Raw genomic sequence first — 27,565 nt, 5'->3', positions numbered from 1 at the left:
TCAGTTGCTCTCACTTTTTACAGTGCAGTCCTGAGAACCACCTCATCTCTGGGAGGTACATGGGTGGCTCAGCAGCAGGCAGTCTGGATTTTGGGTACCAGCTGCCAACAAGTTATCTGGGAATGCCAACTGCATAGCACCAGGAGACTTTAGGCCAGTAGGATGTTATGGTTCCCCATGCTGGAAGAAGAAAGACACTGGTCCTTTGGGAAAGTGAGTTTAGTTGCAGTCTTCCACCTGGGTTATGGAGAGAAGTACCTCTTTCCCTTTTCCACCATCCAAAAAGGTTCCTGGTACAGGTCACACAGAACGGGCTCCCAGGTCACTTTCAGACAAGTCTGTTTATTGCACCATCAACCTTTTTCCTTAGTGTGGTATATACCCTTTGAGGTATGCACTAAATTGCCTTCCTATCTGTTTCCCTTACATTTCCATGACTTGTTTCTCCAGCAAACATTTAAGTGCTATTTGCTATTACATGTTAGGTACTGTGAGAAGCGAAGGGGAAATAAAAATAACAGTTACTGTCCATAAAATGCTTACTGTCCAATGGAGCTCTGTTTTAAAATAATTAATTCAGGAAGCAAGTTTTGAAATTACATATATGTACATATATATGTATATATAAGGGACAAACTTTAATTTTAATGGTAGTTTAGTAATAAAATTAACATGGAGAATAAGTCCAGTTATTGGCAATAACATGGAAATACTCTAGGTGTTAATTGTGCAAAACATCAGTCTCTATGAATATAATCCATCTTTATTGGCGTTTTTCTTAAATTCATCTTCCATTTTCACATTGAACTCAGGCCCTCTACTTGGGGAGCATCTATATATAGAGAGAGAGCTTCTATATAGAGAATTATATGGATATATAGTCATTTCTGAAACAAACACTAAAATCTTAAAGCGTATGTTTACTCATAATCATGTAATAGTTTCCCTGGATTACAATAAATAAGATGCATAAAGACAAACTATTTATAGCAATAAAACTTGATACACTAAGATAAATTCCAATCGTGAGCTTTTGCCATAACATTGATGAAATGCATCCATAGTCCTGATGCTGCAGTTCTACTGAGCCCCTCTCTAGTGCCCATCTCAGCTGCTCAGCTCTTTTTCCAAAACTGTGGCAGAGTGAGGTAAAGGGCTCCACATCTTCAACCCTTGGAGCTAACCTTATTCAAGAGGTAAACTTACTCCTGATGTACTCTGGGTAGCACAAATTAACCCTTTCCTCTGGGATACAACAGATCCTTCCTAAGGTGGATTTGCTAAAGAACATGAAAAATTGCTAAGATACAGTTTGAGGACAAACAGCAATAATCAACACGTGAATTCTTATAGTTAGCACACAGAGGGTAGGTTTACAACCACACTCAGCAGATTTAGTACTTTATTATTTGTGTAAAACACTCAGCTTTTATGACCTCGTACTTTCCACCTTCTCTCCCAGGAGTAAAGGGATGTCCTATTTTGAGACCGACCCTAGTACTGCCACCCAACTTCCTTGTATTTTCAGATAACTTTGAAATATGTAGTCTACTGTTCTCATAAAGCTCCATAGTGTGTGTGAAAGAATCTGGCATAATAGGGGATAATACAGAGCTGGTATCTTTGATACATTCGAATTCCTTTTTACCCAGTAGTATTTCTGTAAATGTTAGAGGATGAAGAAAATATTGTTCCGATAGTAGGAAAGTTTGTAGTTGAAGTTTTTATCCAAAGATAGTAAACTTCTTTGTAATATACATCCTCATTAATCTTTATAGAGTTATAAACATTTTAAAGGAGAGATAAATATTAAATTATAAATCAAATTTACATATCTCTTCAGGCAGTTTTTTCAAGATTCACTGGTTTGTAGTTAGAGTAAATCAATATAATAAAAGATAAAGAAAAGTACACTGATTGGCCAGGTGCGGTGGCTCACGCCTGTAATCCCAGCACTTTGGGAGGCCGAGGCAGGCGGATCATGAGGTCAGGAGATCAAGACCAGCCTGGCTAACATGGTGAAACCCTATCTCTACTGAAAATACAAAAAATTAGCTGGCTGTGGTGGCTGGTGCCTATAGTCCCAGCTACTCAGGAGGCTGAGGCAGGAGGATGGCGTGAACCCGGGAGGCAGAGCTTGCAGTGAGCCGAGATTGCGCCACTGCACTCCAGCCTGGGGGACAGAGCAAAACTGCGTCTCAAAAAAAAAAAAAAAGAAAAGAAGAAAAAAAGAAAAGTACACTGATCAATCCAATTCAGTCTCTTTTCACAGACAAAGCATAATTTGGGTAGAGAAGGGACAGTTTGTTTACAGAAGGTTCATTCGTATCTAGCCCTGGCATCAGCTGGGCTCCATCTGCCAGGGGCATTAGGGATTTTGGACGGTAGTGAAAGTCATGCTATGTCACTGGTGGGCACCTGAGCCCACTATTTCTTAGCTACAGTGATCCTCCCAGCTTCTACAAATCTGGGGCTGTAAATGCAAATGTGTTTACTCAGAGCACAGTATTTGGAGCCAGACAAATGTGGGTTGTTAGTTACCTGAGTGACCTTAGACACGTTGTTTACCTATTTGGGCCTCAGTTATTTCAGGTATAAAAGGAGGGTAATGGTAATATCTACACAAGGGAGTCTTCGTTGGGCTAATTCCAATTTAGCACTTAACACAGTTCTTACTTACAGTGTTCAATAAATAGAAGCTTTTATACTATGTTATATTTAACAATTCTAGTAAAGGTATGTAAGGGTGTGAGATGCAAATGAGGGGAATGAAAAACTTCCTGGGAGTTTGGAAAAGATCACAAAGAGTAAGGGCAATTGAGATGATTCATAAATGTTGGTAAAACCCAGAACTCTGCTCTTAAAGAGCAATCCAGTAGACCGATATAAAAATATTAAAATAAAAAGTAGGATACAATGTCATTATCTGAATTCATAGAAGTAAATCACTAAGTTCAGTACAATGACTTCACATATTTCTTATTCGTCAACACATATTGGTTCCATTCTTATTTATTTTTTCTTTCTTCTCCAGCTAGGATGTTTGTGGGAGGTGGGGTTGGGGGCAGGTCAAAGAGAGCAGTCTTTGGAGCAACAGGATTTCAGTATGCAGAGATGGAAGAAGAGCAGTCCAAATGATGGAAAAATACTATTTAAAGGAATAGAGATTAGATACATGTTTCAGATATAAAGTGTTGCAGTTTGACTAGACTGAAAAGTACCCAAGATTTAAAAAATTAGAATGTAAGACAAAAATAGTAGGCTGTAGCCAGATAATGTAGACTTGTAATGCTAATTTAGATAGTGATTATAAAAAAAGAGTGAAAGGATACAGGAAGTCCTATATCACATAAAGAATGTGTCACACATTTATATTGGGCAGTGAAGATGTGGAAATTGATGAACTACGTATAATTTAGTAACCGGAATTATGGTAATATCATCAACTTCAAGAGAAAAATGTGTGCAATTTTAGATAGCATACCATCTATGATAGAATTGCCCCCTTACTAATCATTTTCCCCTTTTAATCACTTTTAGTAATTCTTCACTATTTGGTAGAATATAGGAAATATTGTCCTTTATATAAAATAATCATTTAGAGACAAAAAATGCTTTAAAGAAGCTATAAATTACATAATGCAGATGACTAACTTGAAAAATGAATTTATTACACAAAAATGTATTTAAATAAACATTAATGCTAAAAGGTTCTTTTTTTAAGAAAATTATGCAAGGTGACCCTCAGGGGACAGAAATTGAAATGAGTTTCATTCCACACATATAATTTTAAACAGTAACAACATCAGTAGTCATTTTCTAGTTTTATATTGAAGACAATTTTTTATATTATTAATATTTAATGTATTTTATCAACATTCAAATATACAGTAAAGCCCTTTAACAGACAGACATTGCAGAAACAGGTGTATTTTAATTATAGGGACTATATTTTTATTTAAGGACATGGATCTTTTCTATTTTTCAATATTTATACTTTAAGGTTTACTAATATGTATTTTAATGCCACAGTAACGTTTATGGTATTAATAACCTGAACCTCTTAAAGGGAGGCAAAAAAAAAAACCCTCAACATAATAGACTTGAATTTAGGGTAAACTCTCTATTAGTATGAGTAGTAGCTCTTTGGGCAGCACAGTGGAGTAGAAACACCCTTGGAATTCAATAAGGATTCTATATTCTTTGTTTGAGAATCCCACCTCTTTGTCCAAGTAAGTAGACATGGAGATTGACTAACACCACAATAATGAACAATCCAATGTAGTTTATGACTATACAAGCCTCCAGAATATAATAAGCTTAGGCCCCAGGTACCCAATTTTACACTTAAGAAGAAGTGATTTAGGATGTGAGAGCAATCTGGCTGCGACATCTGTCACCCCACTGATTACCAGGGTTGATTTGGCTGATCTGGCTGGCTAGGCGGGTGTCGTCTTCCTCCCTCAGCCCTCCATGTGTGTACCTCCTGAAGTGGACCGGTCTTCAGTCAAGGGTATACGAGTAGCTGTGCTCCCCTGCTAGAACCTCCAAACAATCTCTCAAGAAGGAGTGATTTAGACTCATCAATTTACAAAATACTTTGCTGTACAAGTTGGGCAAGCTGAGTGAGATCATCTATGAACTATTATTAATCATTGTTAACACCAGTTTTCAAGCTCTCTAGTCAAATTACATTTTGTTTTCATGCTAGGAGTAAATTATTTCACCATTTTTCTAATGTTAAACAATTATCTATTTACATGAGATTTAAAAAATAATCATTTGCATCCTTTTGGTAAATTATAAGCTAAATTAACTATGTCATACATGTAGAAAGAGACAGTATGGCAAGATTCATGAGCAAACAACGTAACTCCTTTGAGAAAATGGAGAATGGCATATTCAGAATCAGTGTTTACCCAGCAATACTGCTTGAATTGTTAAGGATAATCTATCGATATTGCATGACACTTACATGTTGTAATAATTATTAAAATGAGACAATTGTGTTAGGGAAAGTAATGAATGTAAAGTGGAATAACTGCACTCTACAGGAGTTAAATGTATTAAGATTGTGCAAGGAACACTTAAATGACAAATTGACATACAGATGAACAGTATAATTTGAGGATGATCTTTGGGATCTGAATATTGCTATAAAATATACATTTAAAATCCTCAAACTTCTGAAAAGTATAAATCTGAGCATTTTTTATACGAAAATAATGTCATAATGTGGACTGTAATTTTTGTTTGTTGTGAGTGCACAATTTCACCTTTAGCAACTGTCTTTAATATATTTGCTCTGAATTTGATTAAAAACACCTTTGTAAACAAAATCTGTAGATTATTACTAGCATATCAACTCCCCCTCTGGATTCTCTATGTTGGTCAGGCTGGTCTCGAACTCCCAACCTCAGGTGATCTGTCCACCTCAGCCTCCGAAAGCGCTGAGATTACAGGCGTGAGCCGCCGCACCCAGTCTGTCTGCTAATTTAATATCCATTTCATTTGTATTAGTTTCATTGTTTCATCTATCTCCATGTTCCTTCTTTGGAAATCTGGTCAATTTTTAAATTGAATGCCAGACATTATGAATTTTATATTTTGCATGCTCAATTTTTTTATTTCTAGAAATAATTTTGAGCTTTGTTCTGAGATACAAATTATTTAAAAATGAGTTGACGCTTTGGGGTCTAAGCTAAAGATATTTGTTTATTTTAATATCTTGCCACTCTATATTAGCTTATTTTTATATTACACATAAATTTTAAATAATCATAAGACATTTTGGTTTCAAAGTGGACTATTAAGATGTCTAACAGCTACTAAAATTCTTTAATTAGTGTTTAATTGAAGAAAATTGAATAGCTTCCTTATTTATTGTAAACTTATTGTTTGGTAAGAATACTTTTCCAATCTATCTTACAATGTTATGTATATTTTTTAAAATTTCAGATATCTTGGGCCAGGCATGGTGGCTCACGCCTGTAATCCCAGCACTTTGGGAGGCTGAGGCGGGTGGTTCGCCTGGAGTTCCAGAGCAGACTGACCAACATGGAAAAACCCCCTTCTCTACCAAAAATACAAAATTAGCCAGGCGTAGTGGCACATGCGTGTAATCCCAGTACTTGGGAGGCTGAGGCCGGAGAATCGTTTGAACCCGGGAGGCAGAGGTTGCAGTGAGCCGAGATAGTGCCATTACACTCCAGCCTGGGCGACAAGAGTGAAACTCCATCTCAAAAACAAAACATCAACAAAAAACAACAACAACAACAACAAAAAAAAAATTTCAGATATCTCATGGTTTTCCTTTAAGAGACATCCAAAAAGTTTCAAATGAATGAAAATTGTTTGTTTTGCATACCGAGTCCAAAAGTTTGTTTTTAAAATTTCTCATTTTTTAAAGTGAGAGTCAAAATCACTGTAACATTACTTATATAAAGCGAAATTATATATGTGATTAAAATTGCTAACAAGATAAAAAAGATAATACAGCTATATTACTATGAAAGATATTTATCTGATGAACTTATTTATGAGAAAGCAATCGGGATATCTTATTTCATTTGATATCATTGAACTGGCATTTTCCCCCAAATAACCAATGACTTTAGCCTGGTAATATAAATTTTGGAACTCATTATCATTATATACTATAAATAATATATAATTTATACATTTAAATAAGGGTCAATCTTTAAAGACTGTGACCTTTATTTAAATGAATAAATTATATGCTATTACCAACACTTTTGAAAGCATCCTCTAGTGCTTTTCTGTATAACAAAAATTTCCTTTAAACCACAGTAACAAATAAAACAGTAACCCATTTTTAGTTTCAATAAATGTTAATTCATTTTACTGAGGAAAATGTTAAAAATTTAAAAATAAAAAGTCATTTAAGAAATACCTCAGTCTAGGAAGTATGAGAACTATTTATAACCTTATCTCAGAAGAATAAGATATATGGTTATGATTTATGCTGATGGTTATTCCATGAGTTGAATATATGACCAGTTTTACCTGAGTCATGCTTGGCAGTTAATTAAACATTGTTAAAGTTCTGGTGTGTCTGATAAAAAAAATTTTTTTAAGATGAAAGCTTGGTCTTGAATTAAAAAGAAAAAATCTGTTGCAGATAGTCATTACAATACATGATATGTTTATAAGACTTTCATATATAGGTGGAGAAATGAAAAATTATTTACATTGTATTCCAAAATAAGTAGCTTGATAGTACAAATTAATGGATGAGGGCCACCGGTGTGGTAAAGTTTTCTGATATATATTAACTACAAATAACTTTTTTATTACAGTTCAAAAACAAATATAAATATAAATGTTTTTAAAAATAATTCAAATCAAATGTTAGTAGAAACTCTAAGGCACCCTAATGGAACCCTTGGAATCTGAAGAACACAATTTTAAATCTATGGAAATGAGAGATTTCTAAAGCCTGGCATGGGGCTACTTTTCCTAAATCTCTATGTTTTGTTGCAAGTGAGTGGAAGGGGAGGTGTTCTGCTTAGAATTTTAGGTGTTATTTTTCCTTAAGGTACAAAAGCAAACATGGAAAATGTATAGTAGTGTTTAACCATATTCTACATTAATCAGTTAAAGATTATAAATCAAATTTTATTGGACCTGATAATATTTTTTCTGTATCTATATTTTTTCAAGTATAATGTTAAGACTTTCCATGTAGGTCTTCATTATTGGGCCATTAACAGTTAAAGTTTTTAAAAGCCATTATTCTACTGAGAAAGCACCCATACTTTAGTCAAATTTAATTGTTATAACAACCTATGATATCATACCATTGACACATAAAAGCAGGTGTTTGCTGGCATCTGAAATCATGCTCAGGGCAAATTTATTTGAGGGTTAACTATATTTCTTTCTAATGTTGGTATCGAAATTTCCCATGTTTAATGGAAGATTCCATATAGTAAGGGGTTCTTAATTAAACTTGTATTAATAAATGGAGAGCCGTGGAAAGAAAATTAATATATTTATGTATGAACACTCATTTAATGGTATTATTATTATCATTATTATTATTTTTCTGAGACACGGTCTTGCCATCACCCAGGCTGGAGTGCAGTGGCACAATCACCGCTCACTGCAGCCTCATCCTCCTGGGCTGAAGCAATCCTCTCTCCGTAGCTTCCTGAGTAGCTGAGACTATAGGTGTGTGCCACCATGCCAAACTAACTTTTGTACTTTTGTGGAGATGAGGTTTTGCCATCTTGCCCAGGCTGATCTCACACTTCTAGCCTCAAGCAATCCACCTGCCTTGGCCTCCCAAAGTGCTAGCATTACAGGTGTGAACCACTGCACCTGGCCTGGTATTCTTTAAATAGAAAGTATGTGTACTATTTTCAAGAGTCCACCCCATCTATTATATTTGCAGAATGAGAGATTTTTTTTTTTTTAATGTGCTCTCTGGAGGCAGCCCATGTTGTAGTGTGTTTTTCTGCAGCTCCAGTCTCACCGGAGCCTTTATAGCCCACCACCAACCACCTGGGGTTTGGGGTGTGTACTTCATTCTTTCTATGATACCATTACTGAAAGCACCAGTTCTCTTTACTGTCCTATTATTTAATTTCCCATAAAAGAATTAACCCAACACCAAACCACATTGCAGAGTTTTTCTGAAGGCTTAGACTAATGCAAAGAGAGTTTATCATTTTATGGATCACAAACAACTGCTATAAATAGAAATTTGTAGCCATCAAAAACTAAAGGTATTTACACTTCAATCTTACAATTCCACTTTGGTGAGGTTATTCTACAGAAATACTTGCACATATGTAACTTGTACAAAGTTATTCATTACAGCATTACACAGAATTGCCAAAGACTCAGCACAAGCCACATTTTTATCCATTAAAAACTTGTTAAATAAGTCACGTTGCATCTATAAAGTGGAATAGTATGCAGCTATAAAGAGAGATAACTCATTATCTACCCATATGAAAAGTTCCACAAAGCATAGTTGAAGTGAAAAAAATTGATTCAATATAGTTTTATCAACATGCTACTTTTTGTACAAAAAGGGAAAATGACAATGTTTACACTTATTTAAAGTATCTCTAGAAGGAATCATAAAAACTTAGAATATGGGTTACACATAGGGAGGGTGTATTAATAGCTACCAACCAAACAGCTAAGATATTATATAGTTGTTTTAGATTGTTCTGGTTTTCAAATATATAAATGGATTACTTATTTAAAAATTAAAAACTCATGTTAAACATCACTATTAAAAATTCTCTGAGAATTTCTCTCTTCAGCCATGCTTTCCACCATTTCCCCTTCATCTCTCCTGTCCTAATTCTCCAGTTGCTACATCTCTTCACATCTCCTAACATCTTATTTTATAAGTACTTTACTCTTTCTTTTTCAGATTACTTTCATGAATTTAAAATTCCATTTTTGTTATTTTACAACAATATTATCTCCTTTTACCTCATCCTCATATATCTAGAATATTCTAATGGTTAAATCCTTTCTCTTTTCCAAGTTAAAGATCCATGGGAATGCTTGGCAGGTGAAAGAATTCTGTCGAAGTTCTGTCTTTTCTGCAGGTGAAAGAAATGACCTGGTCTTCAGAGGCAGGGAGTTCAAATATTGCTATACTGGCATTATTTTCCTTCTATTTACCATAGAAAGCGAAATTAATTCAAATAAATGCAAAAAAGTTACTTATCGTTTGACTGTGAGATCTAATTTCCATTGCTTTTATTAATCTTTTCAGTAAACATATATTATTCTCTAAGTATATACCAGGTGCCAGTAAAAGACTTTTGGTAAAAAAAATTCATTCCTCCATTGACTTCCTTTTTTAGTTGATTATTAATCATTTATCAACCTGTTGGCTTAGAGCTAACCTTATTATAAAATAGAGAATGTGATTTCCAGTTATTACAGAAAGAAGAGGGAGAAGCAAACATTGTTTGGGAAGGAGGTTGAGGAAGGCTTGCCTCATGCTTGAACATAGATTTAAAAAAAAACATATTAACTTCATGCTTGGTGACGGAAGTGTTGCTGAAACACTAGGGGTTTGGTCTAGATCCTGCTGCTTGCCCCACAGAAAGCCAATCACTGAGACAAGTATTGACAAGAAAGAAGGTTTTAATCAGATGCTGCAGCTGAGGAGATGAGAGCTCAGTCCCAAATCCATCTCCTTGACTGACTACAAGTACAGGTTTATATAGCAGGGAAAAAATGTAACAATATATAAGAAAACAAGAACTAGGGAGGGGCAGCGAAGTACCTGGTGCAGTGATGTAGTGAGTTTCAGTTCTCTGATACCTGTTTGAGAGGGCTGAAGATCCTTTCCTGGGGAAGGAAATCAGATAAAACAAACACAAGTTTCAAGTTTTAACAGCAGAAGGGTCAATATCTATGTTAATCCAAAAACAACTGTCTGTTGGGACTATTGGGCGGTTTCGGAAGGAGTATTAAGTGATTTATACATTGTCTCAATTACTCATATAGCAATTCTAAACCAATTATTATCATCCTTTCACTTTGAAGAAACTGAGGGTCAGAGAGGCTGTGCTTTTTAGCAAGGTCACACAGCTCAGTGGCAGAGGTGAGCTTCAGACCTATCCTCATACCTGAGCACACTCTTGTCCAGAGACACTGAGATGCAAGTGGTACTGCCATAGCTTCAAGAAGACAGAAATACATTTTCAAAAGTAATTTAAGTGAAGAACATGTATTCAAACAAAAAGGGAAAAAATAACATTATCCCTCCGAGAGTGAGACTGTTTCCTGTAACCTCTCTAAAACTGCAATCTTCATAGAACTCACCTACTCCCTCTCAGCATTTTTTTTCTTTCCTGGCTCATATTAAATATTTTCTCCTATCCTTTCTTTCACACAAGGGTGTAAAATAAAAATTATAAACTGCTACCCCTAAAGGGAATTTTGACATTGGTCAATAGGTGAGGAGGGACAATTTTGGACTCTTTGCAGTCCTGGAATATTTTCTGGACCTTTAAATAACTGTACTCTCAAAAGCAACATAAAAGCAAATACAGTTTTTTACATTCATGATTATTAAGCATAATTGATGAATTGGAACCAAGCTTGAATTTCTAAATATCATAACTCAATTCATTGGAAGGTTGTCACAAAACAGCTCGTTCTGTTTTCTTTCTTTTTCTTTCTTTCTTTTCTTTTTTTTTTTTTTTTTTTAATACTAAAGCATCAGTATGTTGCCCAGGCTGGCCTTGAACTGCCGGTCTCAAGTGATCCTCCCACCTCAGCTTTTCAAGTGCTAGGAGCCATGGGAAACTGTAGGAAGCATAGGCAAAATACATGGATGGATAATAGATGGAGAAAGGAGGAAAGAAGGTAGGAAGAAGGGGATGTGAACCTGGAGGAGGGCATTCTATCCAGCTAGCACTACTGAATAAAGGTTACTTTTTTCCCTCTTCTTGGTGAAACAGAGTCAGTGTTTCTGGTTTGGGTTTTTTTTTCCCCTGAGCCACTCTCTGACATTTCCTAAAGGATAATGAAGTGTTAAATATGTTGACTTCAAGTTCTTTTTTCCAGAGTAAAATAAGGCACAGAATCTACAGTCTTTGAAGAAAAAAATTTAGTCATGACCTTAAGTTTAGAAGCCATTAATTTATATGATAAATCTGGCAAGAAACAAGTAGCACCAAGGAAAATTGTTAGAAAAAAAATTGATTTTACCTATTATTTCAAGAAGCACAGGTTTGTATGCATGAATCAAGTGTTACTAAATAAAAAATGTTCTCTAGTACAAGAAGTGCTTTGGCATTAGATGTTTGTCTATTTTTAGTTATTGTATGGCTAATGTCTTACTTTTACATCATAGATACAGAGTCCAAGGAATGTAGTTATTAATATACATGAGTGGGCTAGGATCTTAGATCATGCCAGAATGTGTGCTGGACTAAACTTAAAATTTAGAGTAATGTAAAAGAAGCGAGATTACAATGAGTAGAATTTAAAAATTCCTTGGAAATTTGATATTCATGTGCCACTTCATCTCTTTCTACTCATGTCTGGCATTTTAATATGAGTAATGATTAACAAATCAGTTTTCTGTAAGTAGAACTTTTATGGTTATTTCAGATTAACTGTACTTATTCCATTGCAAAGGTTCAGTTATAGTCTATTCTCTAATACAGATTTTAAAATGTATTTACTGCTTCTTTGTTTCTTCCTCAGTAGCAAGGATGGTATAGTACACAGAAATTACTTAACAAACATTTGTTCAATTAGTTTGTCATTGACACCATAGAATAAGTGAATTGCTTCAGCATTTCTGTAGTGATATATCTTCATTTCCCTCTAATTATATTTTCCTTGTGTATTTTGATCCTGATTTTGGAAGTTAGGTGTCCTTAAGAAAAACAGAACATAGAATTTCTAAATAGGAGCAATTTTGAAGGTGTCTTGATCCTTTCATTTTGCACAATAATTGTATTGTGCACAAAAATGATTTTTAATTTTTTTTGTTTTCTAGTAATGCCCTCAAGTTTATTCTAATGTCTACCAATAATACAAGTATGTGATGATGGCTACATTTCTGCCAATATACATATGCAGAACAAAACGGTTTCTGTAAATTCTTTGACAAAGTTGTGGTCCTAGTATAAGTATGCTTTCCTGGGTGATGAGATCCAAAGCCAACTGACTGCCCCTTGGAGGGCAGCTAAAGATTCCATGCTATGCTTCAAATGAATTTTCTTGTTCCGAGTCATACTATTACTTTTTTCAATCATTTTCTTCCTGTTTCTACTAACTGTATAACTACTGTTATTCCTATCACCACACAACTAAGAATTCACACAAAGAGGATTCTTTTTCCTTTTCTGAGTTTAGTGTTAAGTTGACTCAGTCACTTCAATAATTACTGCTGTTAGAAAGTGATATTTATACTTGGATTTTCCACTTAGCAGTTAAGAGATGATAGCACCTTTATTGAGGAAGAGTAAACTATGGCTGAGAAACTGTGGGCATGGAGAAATCATGAAAGAATTACTTCAGCGTCACCAACTTTTGGCAAATTACCCTGCAGATACGGAGTTAAAATCAGTGGTCTTACTGTTTTGAGGGCAGGGTGGCCTCATAGCAATTGCTGATTAGGAAGCACCTAGGAAGAGTGATTCAGAGAATAGGTTTAGAAACCAATAAGTCTGCATTTGAAGCCAAGCCCCGCAACTTATTAGCTATAAGTAAAAAGGAGTTAACAAAATAAGTACACAAAAAGATGCTGGACATCATTAGTCATCAGGGAAAGGCAAGTCAAAACTACAATGACATACAATTTCATACCCACTAGGATGGCTGGAATAAAAAAGTCATATAACAATAAATGTTAACAAAGATTTGGAGAGATTGGAACACTTGTGTGCTGCTCATGGAAATATAAAATAGTACAATTATTTTGGAAAACAATCTGGAAGTTTCTCAAACGATTTTAAATGCAGAGTTACCACATGACCTAGCAATTCCTCTTCTAGATATATACTCTAGATAAATGACAACATAAGCACACAAAAACTTGTGTGTGAATGTTTATAGCCACATTCTTCATAATAGCCAAAAGGTGGAAACCACTCAAATGTCCATCAGTGGACAAATGCATAAACAAAATATGCTATTTTCATACAATAAAATATTATTTGTCCATAAAAAGGAATGAAGTGCCTGTATATGCCACAGTATGGATGAACCTTGGAAACATTATGCCAAGTGAAAGAAACCAGTCACAAAAGACCATGTTCTATATGATTCCATTCATATGAAAGCCTAGAACAGGGAAATCTATAGGGACTAAAAGTAGATTAGTGGGGAAGGGAGAAAAGAGGATGGGTATAATTGTTAAATGATGCAGGGTTTCCTTCTGAGGTGATGAAAATGTTTTAAAATTGACTGTGATGATGATTGCACATACATTGAATATACTAAAAGTCACTGAATTGTAAACTTTGAGTGAATTGTATATGAATTATCTCACCAAAGCTGCTAAAAAAATGAAATTAACATCTACCTTATACTATACTGCTGTTTGAGAGCTAAAGGAAATACTGCATGGAAATATTTAGCACTATGCCTCATAATGACACATAATAAAAGTTGTCATTGCTATTATGACCTTTTATTCTTCTATGTCTGGATTCTCTTTTCTTCTATCTCTTCTACTCCTATATTTTTCTTCACATTGTCTTATCCTGTGACACTTGTAGTCAGGATTTGCCCCATTGGAACTTGTCAGCAAAAGAAATGATTGTTCATGACCCTTATAATAATACTTTTACCCCAAGCACAAAATATATCTGTTTAAATTTAAATAAGATTAATAATTAGCCATATGTGGCTTCCATTGATTAAAAAGAGAAGGGAAGTTGTTTTCTAGTATATCTGTATTTTGAATGGAATGAAGACAATTTTCTGGATTTGCATTTTATTCCGTTGTAGTACATTTTTCAGTATAATTTTTACTAAGGAAAATCTTCCAAAATTGTATGTGCAATTTTCTAGTCTTTCCACTCTTCCTTTACATAGTATTTATATAGTTAATTTTAATAAAAGCTATGTTGCAATTTTATAATGGCATGGCCACGCATACTCTATCTGAAAATTTTTAAAGGGAAGTAAAAATAAAATCATGACAATAGGTTCAAACATATGTATGCACATGTAGATAGTTATTTGTTATTTAAATTAATTTATGGGTTTACATTATTCCACTGATATGAAGGTTTTAAATATCATTTAAAAAATAAGAATGATCCATAATTGCCAGTTAGTAAAAGTAAATTCCAGAATTAATTTTTTTTTTAATTGACCATCCCCAACTATTTAATCCTTATTAAATAGTTTGGGGAAAAACTCTGTAGTTCTGTATCAATCATTTTGTTTTTTTCATGCTTAAATATCAAATATGAATTATTTACATTTTTTATTTATATACATTTTCTATAGTACAAACTATAACATCAGCACTTTTTTATGTTGTTCAAATAGTAGATTGAAAGTTTGTAGAAGAGTACTTATTTTAGTGGTACTAACTTATTTTAGAAGAAATAACAATATGAAAATAAGGATTGTATATTTTTCAGTAAGTTTATTCAATGCAGGCAATCAATCTACAACATTTTAAAACAGCGTACGCAACATGGAGCCTGCGATTTCCTGCCTTGATAGACAAAATCGCTCAGCCTCCAGGGTACTCTTTATGTCTGAGACTAGTTGCAGCCCCAGGTAATCTTCAACATGGCCTTCTGGACAACCACTACCCATCAGGTAGGGTTGTCAAAGGAGGTGAAACTCATGTGTCATTCTGGATGTTAGATGAGAATGAGTCTTAGGATTTTCATTTTTTTCTTTTCCAACTTGAATGACAGGGATGATTTATCTTACATCAAAACAGGAATGAGGTAACTACTTTTTCATTTCTGATAAACTTGACCTAATAAAACCAAAGAATTCACCCATACTGCAGTGATCTCCAGGAATTTGTCAACTATATTATCAAAGTGGAAGTAATCTTCCAATACATACATTTGGACTGTAAGTTTCAGATGAAGAGAACTAAGTCATTACCCTTCTAGAACTTAAAGCTACTCTATAGTACCTAATTTTCAGACCATTTACTATAAAATAAAATAACATAGTCAATGAAATCTCTGTTCTTTGGAGCACTGTAGACAACCATGAATATAGGAGAGAATTCTCTATTTAGGCATCCTAATACAAGAATATTGACTCACTTTCCTGAGTGATCGGGTACTTTTATACTATTATATTAATGAGTACACAGCCATGCCTCTCCCTCCCCAGTTTGAGTGTCATATAGAACATTAAAAATTTTCAGAAGTTGTTACATTTTTCAGACATCGTGTTATTTTTATTTTTTACTTTTTTTTTTTTAGTCAGGGTCTCACTCGGTCACCCAGGCTGGAGTGCATTGGTGCAATCTCAGCTCACTGCAGCTTCAACCTCCTGGCCCCCAGAGATCCTACCACCTCAGTCTCCCTAGTAGCCAGGACCACAGATGGGCACCACCACGTCCAGCTACCTTTTTCTTTTCTTTCTTTTCTTTTCTTTTTTCCTTTTCTTTTCTCTTTTTTCTTTCTTTCTCTTTTCTTTCTTTCCTCCCTTCCTTTCTTTTTTTTTTTTTTTTTTTTTTTGCAGAGACGGGGTTCTATGCTTTTTTTTGCAGAGACGAGGTTCTATGTTGCTCAGGTGATCTCAAACTCTTGGGTTCAAGCAATCCTCCTGTCTTGGCCTCCAAAATTGCAGGGATTACAGGCGTCAGCCACCTCACCTGGCCAAAAGTTGTGGTTTTCTTTTTAAACCACAATTTAGCTTCTGTTTTTTTTCTGTTGCTGTGGTATTTTGTTTCCATTCCAGTGGAGTCATAATGTTTTGGAATGATGAAGAAAATTCTGTGTTGTCTTTGAATGGAGAGGGACCTTTCTATTTGAAGGGCATGTAGCCATGTACTTCTGAAATAGGAGAACTAGTCACAGCAGTACTTATGTAAAATTGTCAGTGAGGATATGATTTACTTAATACACATTACAGAGGGAATAGTTAATTTACTTTAGGACAGAGTATCTTACTCCTAAAAATTAGCTTACCCCCGGGAATCTTTTGATCAATTAAATTAGGAAACCCAACATAGATTTTAAAAGAAAAATGCTGTAATTTGTCAAAAGTTTGAATTTTATATATTTACTCAAATGGCCTTTGAACAGACTACTGTTCTATTCGTAGAATTTGTGAAGGAGATTACAAGGATTTCTAAATGATATTGTTTGTAGAAATGAAATGTCATGCAGAGCCATTTCCTAGTACATTAAATTGAACAAAAGCACAGTTGCAATTTTCCAAATGATATTACTTAGTGATTTACTAACTCTAGTCTTTGAATCCAATGTGAATGTCCTGTGGCAAATTGCTGGCTGCTAGTCTTTTTGGATAGGACATTTAATTACATGGTTCACAACTTTTAAGGTCTAATCTCCATAACCACCTCAATGAATATTTCCTCCAGTAAGTTTTGCATGTGAAAAATGTGAAGAAATTCTATTTTTATCTTTCATAGTGTTTAGATTCTTTTGACTTAAGAAATGACTATGTCCAAATGGAATTTGAGATATTACTACTTTATTAAAAAGGGGCGGGGTGGGGGGCTGGCACAGTGGCTCATTCCTGTAATCTCAGCACTATGAGAGGCCAAGGCGGGTGGATCACCTGAGGTTGGGAGTTCGAGACCAGCCTGACCAACATGGAGAAACCCAATCTCTATTAAAAATACAAAATTAGCCGGGTGTAGTGGTGCATGCCTATAATCTCTGAACCTGGGAGGCGGAGATTTTGGTGAACCCATATTGTGCCATTGCACTCCAGCCTGGGCATCAAGAGTGAAACTCCATCTCAAAAAAAAAGGATAATTTTTTTTTTAAGTTTTGACAAATTTATTTGGGCCTTTCACATTTGTACCGATTGGTATTTCACTACCCGGGGGCTACATGGATCAGAAGAAAGAATAAAGTGATGTGGAAGTTACTGAGGGTTTATGGAAGGCAAAAATTGCTTATTTATTTATTTGATTTCTACAGAGGGCCCAATGCTGTGAATATAGAAGATTCAGTGATAGTAACTTGAGACTTGCTTTTAACAAGTTGTTACTTTCCTGTCTCTACCACTTACATGTTGCTGATGGGTATTATAAAATATTGTTCTAGCTCCCAAGGCATTTCTAAAGCCCAGGATGACATGATATGTAAAAATCTTTTAGAATATAATAAGCTACTTTCTTATGCTAGACAAGCAAAAGTTAGGTGTCATTTTCATTGCGTGTCTTTTTAGGTAAGAGTCATAATCTGACTGAAAAAGTTTTAATTATTCATCTTATGTCATTATCTCTTTCAAAAGATTCAAAGAGAAATGTATTTTTAAGAACATGGAGACTTAATGAATCATTTTTGTTTGCTTTTCAAAAGTCATTAATGTTGAAGCTTTACTTGGATATTTTGTTAATTTGGTTGTCAATATATTGTTTTTTTTTAAAGCAACACTTTTGAATTGTATTATTTATAATTTTCTGATTTGACATATTCAAAACAAATCCTCAATTTGTGATGGTATGAATCATTAAACCCATTCTTCCTTTTTAAAAAAAAATCAAAAGAACAGTTGCCTCAATTGATATTTGTAAATAAAATCATATGTTGGCTTAAGTTATTAAAGTCATGTAGCATGGGGGCAAATTCCTAGTGAGTCAGTCCTCTTATAAAAATCTTGATAATTTCCTTATCTTAATCACAACCAGGATTGTAGAGTCTTTTCTATCCTTAAAACAGATCCACATTGAGATTCTATTTTCATTACCTAAACCTATTCATTTTGTTTTCCACTGGGCAGTGGAGAGGCAAGAGTTATAGAGACAGTAAAAACATTTCTGTCTTTCACCTCTTTGCTCCATTATTATCCTATTATTGTTATTATTATTCTCTCATGGACTCTGAGAGATTTCTGAAAATTAATAGCTTACCCTGGTATATTTTGAAGAGCAGGGGCGAGCATGAGAGAGTCACTTGGTAAGGAGGAGAGAATAATCTGCTTTGGATTTTCTAATGTTTAAGGTATTAGGACCATCGAAGGGGAACTCAGTGTATAGCCCTAGGTTCTAAATCAAACCGGGGAAGTTTTCATATCTTAAAATTTTAGGAAAGAGAAAAAGTTTAGAAAAATGGGTCAGTTAAGCAGGGAAAATACATAATTTTCATTTCATAGACACAGGAAACACTATAAAATAATGTCTAATATTCCATCTTATAATTCTGAATTAACTTTCTGTTAATTAACTGAACTAACATTCTGTAAGCATAATTGTTTAGCTTTTATTTGCTCATTTGCTTTTTTTAAAAAAACTACTGCTTCTATGGTCTGAATTTATATGTGCCACGAAAATTCATATGTTGAAATCCTAACCCCCAAGATTGATAGCAGGAGAAGGTGGAGTCTCTGGGAGGTAATTAGGTCATGAGGGCAGAGCCCTCATGAATGGGATTAGTGCCCTTATAATGTAGGCCCAAGGGAGAGTTTGTTTTCCCCTACTACCACATGAGAATATAGCTGGAAGGTGCCGTCTGTGAACCAGAGAGCGAGCCCTCATCAGACACCAGATCTCCTAACATCTTGATTGTGGACTTCTCAGTCTCTGGAACTGTGAAAAACAAGTTTCTGTTATTTTTAGGTTATCTAGCTTATCGTATTTTGTTATAGCAGCCCAGACAGACTGAGACAACTACCTAAATGTTATTTTTTTCAATTTGATTTTTAAAAGCTTATTGTATCAGTTGACATTTCTAGGGTATTTACATAACTAATGGCACAGATCATTTATTTTCATCAAGATTTATGAATGATTATAACTGTTTTGCATGGACTAGTAAAAGTATACTTCTGTGGCAAGAAAAAAGAGACTTACAATTCTCCTATGAAGGTTAACTGCAAAAGTGATGGCTTTCATATGCTTATTCCAACATAAGAACCACTTTTTAAAAGTCATTAAATCTAAAATGTATTATCTTTAAAGGTATATGGAGAAAGATGATATGATATAAGTGAAAATCATATTTATAAGTAAAGTTGTACAACTAAGCTTTTAAAGTCATAATGGACACAAATTATTTCTAGTGAAATTCAGTGTAAATGAAATTTATGTTTCCCCAGGATTTAAGCCAGGGAATGAATCTCCACAATCACTAATATCTTACCTGTTTCTGGTCTCTGAGCAGTCTTTTGATTACTGTTTCATATTCAGGTTCTCCCTCATGCAGAAGGAGAATGCGCTACTTCTTCATCAAGTGCACTGTCTGGAAGACCAAATGGTATTCAATGTTTTCTCTGTTGTCTGGGGCTGGGTTTAACTCCACATATATTTCATTAAATATTGTACCTATTACATGTCAGACTCAATGTTAGGTGCTGGGGATAGAATAGTGAATAAGACAGACATAATCACTGCTTTTGTGGTCCTTGCTGGGGTCCTAGTTGGCAGCTGAACTCATCTGTGAGATAACTGGGAGCTCCTGGCAGTTCCACATGGCCCTGTTGCCATTGTGCCTGCCCAAGTATACTCACATTTGCAGTGGGTACACAGCTTAGGTTTTTACTCTGGGCCTCTTATTACGTAATTTGCTGAGCTAGTAAATAATACATTTTCAATAAAGTGTACTTTGGAACTGGCTTCTGATTTAGCACAGTAATATCAAACTCAAGTTTTGCTAACGGGAAATGTAACCTTTATACCTTGCAGAGCAGACAGTAATCTATGTAGTAAACATAAGGTGTGTTTTGCAGTCATTCAGCACTACGTCCACCCTGTGAGTTTGCTGAAAGGCAGATTCTCAGACCCCACTTCAGACATGCTGGGTTAGAATCTCTGATGATAATAACAGAATCTTTTTTTTTTTTTTTTTTTGAGACAGATCTCACTCCATCGCCCAGGCTGGAGTGCAGTGGTGCAATCTAGGCTCACTGCAACCTCTGTCTCTCAGGTTCAAGTGATTCTCGTGCCTCAGCCTCCCAAGTAGCTGGGATTATGGGTACGTATCACCACACCTGCTAATTTTTGTATTTTTAATAGAGACAGGGTTTCACCATGTTGGCCAGGCTAGTCTCAAACTCCTGACCTCAGGTGATCCACCACCTCAGCCTCCAAAAGTGCTGGGATTACAGGCATGAGCCACCATGCCCGGCTCAGAATCTATGTTTTAAAAACAAACTACAAGTAAGCTTTATGCGCGTATGTAAGGTAAAAATATGTTTCACTTAAAGTCTATATTTCTTAAACTTTCAATTAATTTAACCCTCATGAATTTCATGTAATTTTAATATATGGGATACATTACCCTGGAATTTGGCATCAAGGCTGCCAAGACATATCTGAGACTAGCCCTGGGATTCAGCTAATGACTTCACAGGAATGAACTTTCTCAATTTCTCTCATCACCATCTGCTACTCCTCTCCTCATGCTAATGGAAACTATTGTTTCCTGATGACACACTATCCTTTCAGCTTGGTATTTTTATATTTTCTGTTTCTTCTGTTACTCCTCTTTTTGTGTGTGAAATATTTCACCACACTCTGCATAACATTTTTCAAGTGTAAAGTTTTTCTAATATCTGTGGAAAAAATTTTTGTATTATTGCACTTTCCCAATATTGCTATGAATTCATAATGACACTTGTCAAGTTGTACTATAATAATGATAACAGTTTGAATTTCTGTCTCTCCTTGTAAATAAGGAGTTTTCCCAGGACATGATTTGGATTCTGTTCCTCTTTGTATGCCCCATAGTGTCCAGTGCATTGCATGGAATGAATGACTGTCATTCTACATGTGCACCTCAATTCAGCATTGGGGACATTTTCCACAAGAGCACAATTTCAACTTCTCTTGCTTCATTCAGGAAAAAAGATCCCAGACATGTGATGTGTCATTGTGAAATGATTTCTTTACTCTCCCATTGATGGTTTAGTTAATGGTTTTCTTTGACTAATGGAGAATTTTCATTTTTTTTTTTTTTTAGACAGAGTTTTGCTCTGTCGTGCAGGCTGGAGCGCAGTGTCTCGGCTCACTGCAAGCTCCACCTCCCGGGTTCACGCCATTCTCCTGCCTCAGCCTCCCGAGTAGCTGGGACTACAGGCGCCCGCCACCGCGCCCAGCTAATTTTTTGTATTTTTAGTAGAGACGGGGTTTCACCGTGTTAGCCAGGATGGTCTCGATCTCCTGAACTTGTGATCCACCTGTCTCGGCCTCCCAAAGTGCTAGGATTACAGACGTGAGTCACCGTGCCCGGCCCGACTAATGGAGAATTCTTTTGCCCCATCAATAAGCTCTTCAAAGTCAATGTAGAGCACAGGAAGGGGAAGTCACTTCTTACACATTTCTGTGACTCATGCTTTTATTTCAGGCCTCTACTTGTAAGACTGACACTTGTGCCTGTAACATGCTGTCCTCACACTTTAAGGAAAGCTGGAGGAGCAAAACACGTTGGCCATCTTCCGAGACATTATAAAACATACCAAGAAATCCCCAAACTTCCAGTGAATGATACTTTATAGATGCTCAACTTAAAATAAAAGGTTAATGTTGCTGTTTGTGATCAATCAGTTAAATATGTGACAAAAACTAAAAAGAAAAAAATGCAGATGAAACATTGCAATTTATAGCTGGAAAACATGTCTGACCTTGTGAGACATAAAATGTCTCAATAGCATGTAACTTCTATTTTTTACCTGTATGTAGTGAATGATTTCAGAATCTCCCTAATGAGTGATCTCATGGAAAGCCTCTCCAAAGTTCTACCAATTTTATATTATTTCTATGTTAAGGCTATAGGACATTGAGATAAATTCTATGTAATATATTAGAAAGTACATGAGATTTTCAGTTGGATGCCCCTTGCTTATAACTTAAAAAAAATTTTTTTTGGCCAGTTTCATGCTATGTAACTTAAATTATCTTAAGCTCCATTTCCTTGGCTATAAACCTGGGACAAATTATAGAGCTCTTTTTATAAGAATATTGTGTGAATTAAATAATATGATATACATAAAAATGTCAGGGTTACTCAGCTACCTGACATTTGTGAGGAAATCTTAAGGTTGGTTGATCTTCGAGTTGCTGTAGGAAGAAACCATCTTTTGGACTCAGATCTAAGAAAGGGATGGAATCCAATGGCCTTGGGCATTATCTGAAGAGTTCCATTGCTGTGCTGAATTTTCTTACAAATTTGGTTATCATTTAGCATGCCTTTACTTCTCAAGTAGAACAAATTGTTCAAAGTTAAAATGTCAAACTTCTTGCAGTTGATCATTAGCTGCAAATGATTTGCAAGAAAGACTGCATGCTGAACAAATGGGCATTTTCCAGAAAACTGAAATTGGCAATTGGAAGAAGTCTTGCATCTGACTCTAATTAAGGCCTTCTTTGTTTCAAAACTGGCTCTCACAATCACAGGAATGTGAAATGTGTCCCTTAAAATAGTTTACGATTTTAAAAAGCTAGATTCAAATTCAGCTATGTCCTTTTAGTAACTGATAAATGGTTGCACTTCCCCATCAAGTTTATTATTCATTTTTATGGCTTAACTTAACTTAGATCTTGATTAAATACTTTTAGCTTAATATAATTTACAATCCACTTATTCAGAATACAGAATTAGATTAAAAGTGCTATTATGTTTCACTTAAAGCCTGTCTTTCTTAATCCTTCCGTTAATTTAATCTTCATGAATTTCATTTCGTTTGGATATTTGTCCCTACTCAAATCTCATGTTGAATTGTAATCCCCAGTGCTGGAGGTGGGGCCTGATGGGGGATGTTTGGATCATGGGGTGTATCTGTCATGGCTTGGTACTGTCTTTCGTGATAGTGAGTTCTCCTGAGATCTGGTCATTTAAAAGTGTGTGGCACCTCCCTCCCCCACTCTCTCTCTCTGATTCCCACTTTCACCATGTGATGTGCCTGCTCCTCCATTGCTTTTCACCATGATTGGAATCTCCCTAAGGCCTCCCCAGAACCAGATGCCGCGATGCCTCCTGTACAGCCTGCAGAACCATGAGCCAATTAAACCTCTTTTTTATTTTAATAAATTATGCAGTCTTAGGTTTTTTTAATAGCAATGCAAGAATGGCCTAATACATTCATGTATTAAAAAAGATAATAGCATTTCACAGAGGCCTTGTGTTTTCATGCCCCTGACAATCTTATAAATTCCAAAAAAGACAGATTCACCTATTGATAGATTTAAATGACCTTCTTTCCTTTATCAACACTCTCCCTCAAATGGTGGCAACTATATTATGTTTTCTTTCATCTTGTTAGGATCAGCATTTCCTCCTTTTCCATATTTGCATTTCTCTCCATTTTTGAATGATAAAATTAATTACATTTTAAATAGTTAAGCAGTTCTTATGTTAAAAAAGAAAGGCTACTTCCCTTTTTTTAAATCTTCCACAGCTGTCGACATTTCTTCTTTATGATGACTTGTTCAGAAAAGACAAGGGAAGAGGGAAAACCAGGCCCCTAGCAGGAGGAATTAGATACGGAAGAACAGCTCAGTAAGTCCGAGATCATAAATGGATTAGCACCTCTCTTAGGCATACCTAACACTGGGGCAAAAGATTTATTTCAGGGAAAAAATTTATTTCTGATTTATATCAGAAAGAAGTGATTGATTCATTTTATGTTAAAAGAGTTTGAGAAGACCTGAATAATCTACAGTGCATCATGGGTATTATAAATTTATGTACAGGTTATAAAACTATAAATAGGATGAGCAAAACTCTTAAGATGTTACTAAGATATGACTGAGGGTACCCAACTAATATTTGCGGCCTAAATTCAGGTTGGATGTCAGACTGCATTAAAGGTGGTCTACATGATGTTAGAGGTAATTCTCTGACAGTGACTGGTTACATAACATTACTGTTAGCTTTCTGGGCTGCATATCAAACGGCAAACATCTAGCATACCTACTCATAAGCTGTTTATTCTAATTTCTGTTTGACAAATTAAATAAATCACACTCCAAATTTATTGAAGTGTTTGTTGAAACATTTCCTTCTAGAATTGTTCTTGGGGATTTGTGATTGTTAAGAATTATGTCTACAATAGCTTCAAGTGACTAGATTAAAGACAATAGTGCAGTGTAACAGCTTTCTGAGTTAGATTAGATGTGGTAAGCATGTAATATTCTTATATCATTGGTGTGCAGTAAATTCTTTTTAGAAGAACTCATTTATGTAATAGCCATAAATTTTAAGATGCTCTGGAGGTGAATAAAAATGAATAAATTCCTATATTTGGGTAGTTAAAAGTTTTCAAAACACTGTTACAAAAATAGCTTTTCCACTTTAAAAAATTAGGTCTCTTTTAAATAGATCAGAAATGTTACTATGGCCTAATAAAAATGTTAAGCCTTTGACATAATTTTTTATGGATGTACATTGTGTCATGTTTAAGATGTTAAAAAAAATTCTGTAGGAATTACTCATGTGAAGATGCTATGATGTAATTTCTTTTATATTTGTATACTAGCTACTTTCAAAATAGACATGAGTTGATTTACAGTAAAAGACACATGTACAGTAAAAGACACATATACAAGAAAAGGAGACAGCAACTGTATTTTGAGGGTAGAATTAGTGTTTCTGATATTGAGGGGGGGGTTGGGGAATAGGTCTGAGCTTCATGGCAACCAAAGCAAAAAAGATACATGGTAGGTCTTATAATTAATTTCCAAATAACAAGAGAAATAATCTTTGAAATAATTTTTTCCTCATTCTATATCCTAAAATGTATATATCGCATAAGATCTTATACAGGAGACATGCAGCGTACTAGTTACATCTCTAAAAGAAATTCAGTAGCAAATGTACACTTTTTTATGTTATTATAATCAAACTCAGCAGAAATTTTTCTACAAAGGGTTAAACTAATGGCTTTTTAGTGCAACTTAATTCAAGGACAGGACTCAGAAAATGTAGACAAGCACATAGCGAGATGTCCTATCAGACAGTCTCTCCATAAATGTAACTTCTCTCAGCTGGTCTTGTGATGACAGCCAGAGAAGAAAGGGCAAGACCATGCTATTGAGGGGCTTAAGACAGCACCTAAACTGGTGCTGTCTCTGGTGCTGAGAGGAGATCCTCTCCCACACCCACCTCTTTAGGGATCACTGCAATGGCTCCTTAACTGGCCTCCTTATACTCTCACCTGCGTCAGTCCATTTTCCACATGACTATGAGTGCCTCAGATCCAAGTTGGATGGATTTTCATATCCTGCTTAACATTGCTTAATGATCTTCCCTAGACTCCATAGTCAAAGGAGCCCTTTATGTCTCTCCCTTTCTCTCCAGTAGCACATCTCACCACTCCTCCTTACCTATCCCTTGAAGTCAGGGCTCCAGCTACACAAAGTACTTTGTAGTTCCTAGAGAGGTGCATGCTATTCATTGCCTCCACACGTAAACTTCTTCTGCCTGGAAATACCTTATTTTATTGGTTTCCTTGGCAGAGCCCTCCTCTTCTTTATTCCTACAAAGATGCACATGCTTCTGGAAGATGTCTGAAAGCTCTTCCACTTCTTTTCTATACAAGCACATAACCCTCTGTATCTACTTATATCATAATTGTAGCACATTATGTCTAACTGTAGTCAGTTAGACATTATCACACAAATCGGACTACTTGAGTCATTGCTTTGCTAACCAAGCTAGAATATCAACTGTCTGGATATGGACTCTTTATCTTCCCTCTGCACAGCCAGGCCCAATCAACACCCGGCACAGTATGTGCTTAGTATATGTTTGAGAATTTAACTAATCTTTATTGCCTGAATTCCTCCGAGAGTGCTAAGACAGTTTCTGTCACGTAATACATGCTCAAAAACTAAAACACTAGTTGCAAGAATGGAGATTGTTGATTGAATGAGTGAAAGGATGCTACAGAAGTAAGTCTGATATTTTGATGTGAAAGTGGAAGATTCTAACCTAGTTTCATGATAGGAGAGCTAATTAGTGAGCAGGCAAGGCCCCCAGATTCCTTAAAAACCTGAGTGTTCAGTTGAAACGCCAGAGGGAATTACAATCTGCAGAGCAAAACAGTTATTAAGCACCTCACGCACAAAAGATCCCTGTCCTTACCCCTGCAGAACGACTTGTTTTTAGCAGTACTGATACATGTGATATTCATAAACAGATCTCTGAGCCCGATGTTTAAGAACAATAAAATTCAGCATATGTTTGGTTTTGACACAGCACTTCTAAAATCAGGTTTTGCTGTGTTTCTTGTCCATTTAGAAATGAATGACTGACATGTGTTTGACTGCAGAAAAAATGTAGTTTGTCAAGACTAGGACTTCTTACACAAAGGAAGCTGCTTTCTGAGATGTGTCCACAACACCGGAATATCATGTTTCTATTTGGCATTCTTGGGGGAAGCCAGAGCAATCTTGAACTTGTGCTGTACCATTATTTAAATGCCACTTATTAAATTTCACATTGACTCAACTTCCCAGGTCTTAAAAATCAAGTTTATAAAATTTGCAAACAATGAAATTAGATATTATATAAGAAATGACATTTTAAATCGAAAAACCATCTGCCCGGCCCAATGTTATATTAATAATAATGTTATTATTTAACTAATTTTGGAAATACCTAGGATATACATGTAGATGACTATGTGGGTGGGAAATTGAAAAAATTTACTTTTATTTTAATGTTTTTGTGCTTTATGAAAAATACAAAAATACAAGCTGATGTACATGTTACAAATATATGTAAGTATATTAATTGTAAGGTTAAATGTGGTCATTTCTACTCATAAAAATTGTCATCACTTATTAATATAAATTTATTGGAAAATAATATAGAACTAGAAGATAAATCAGTTTAATTGGGAAAATCAGGCATCAAATACTAAAACCAAGATTTACTGAAATACCTTTTTGTTTTAAAAAAAAAAAAAAAAAACTCCATAA

This window comes from Symphalangus syndactylus, chromosome 3 (genome assembly GCF_028878055.3).
Source record: "Symphalangus syndactylus isolate Jambi chromosome 3, NHGRI_mSymSyn1-v2.1_pri, whole genome shotgun sequence".
Classification (NCBI taxonomy): Eukaryota; Metazoa; Chordata; class Mammalia; order Primates; family Hylobatidae; genus Symphalangus; species Symphalangus syndactylus.
Note: the sequence above shows the minus strand (reverse complement) of the source record.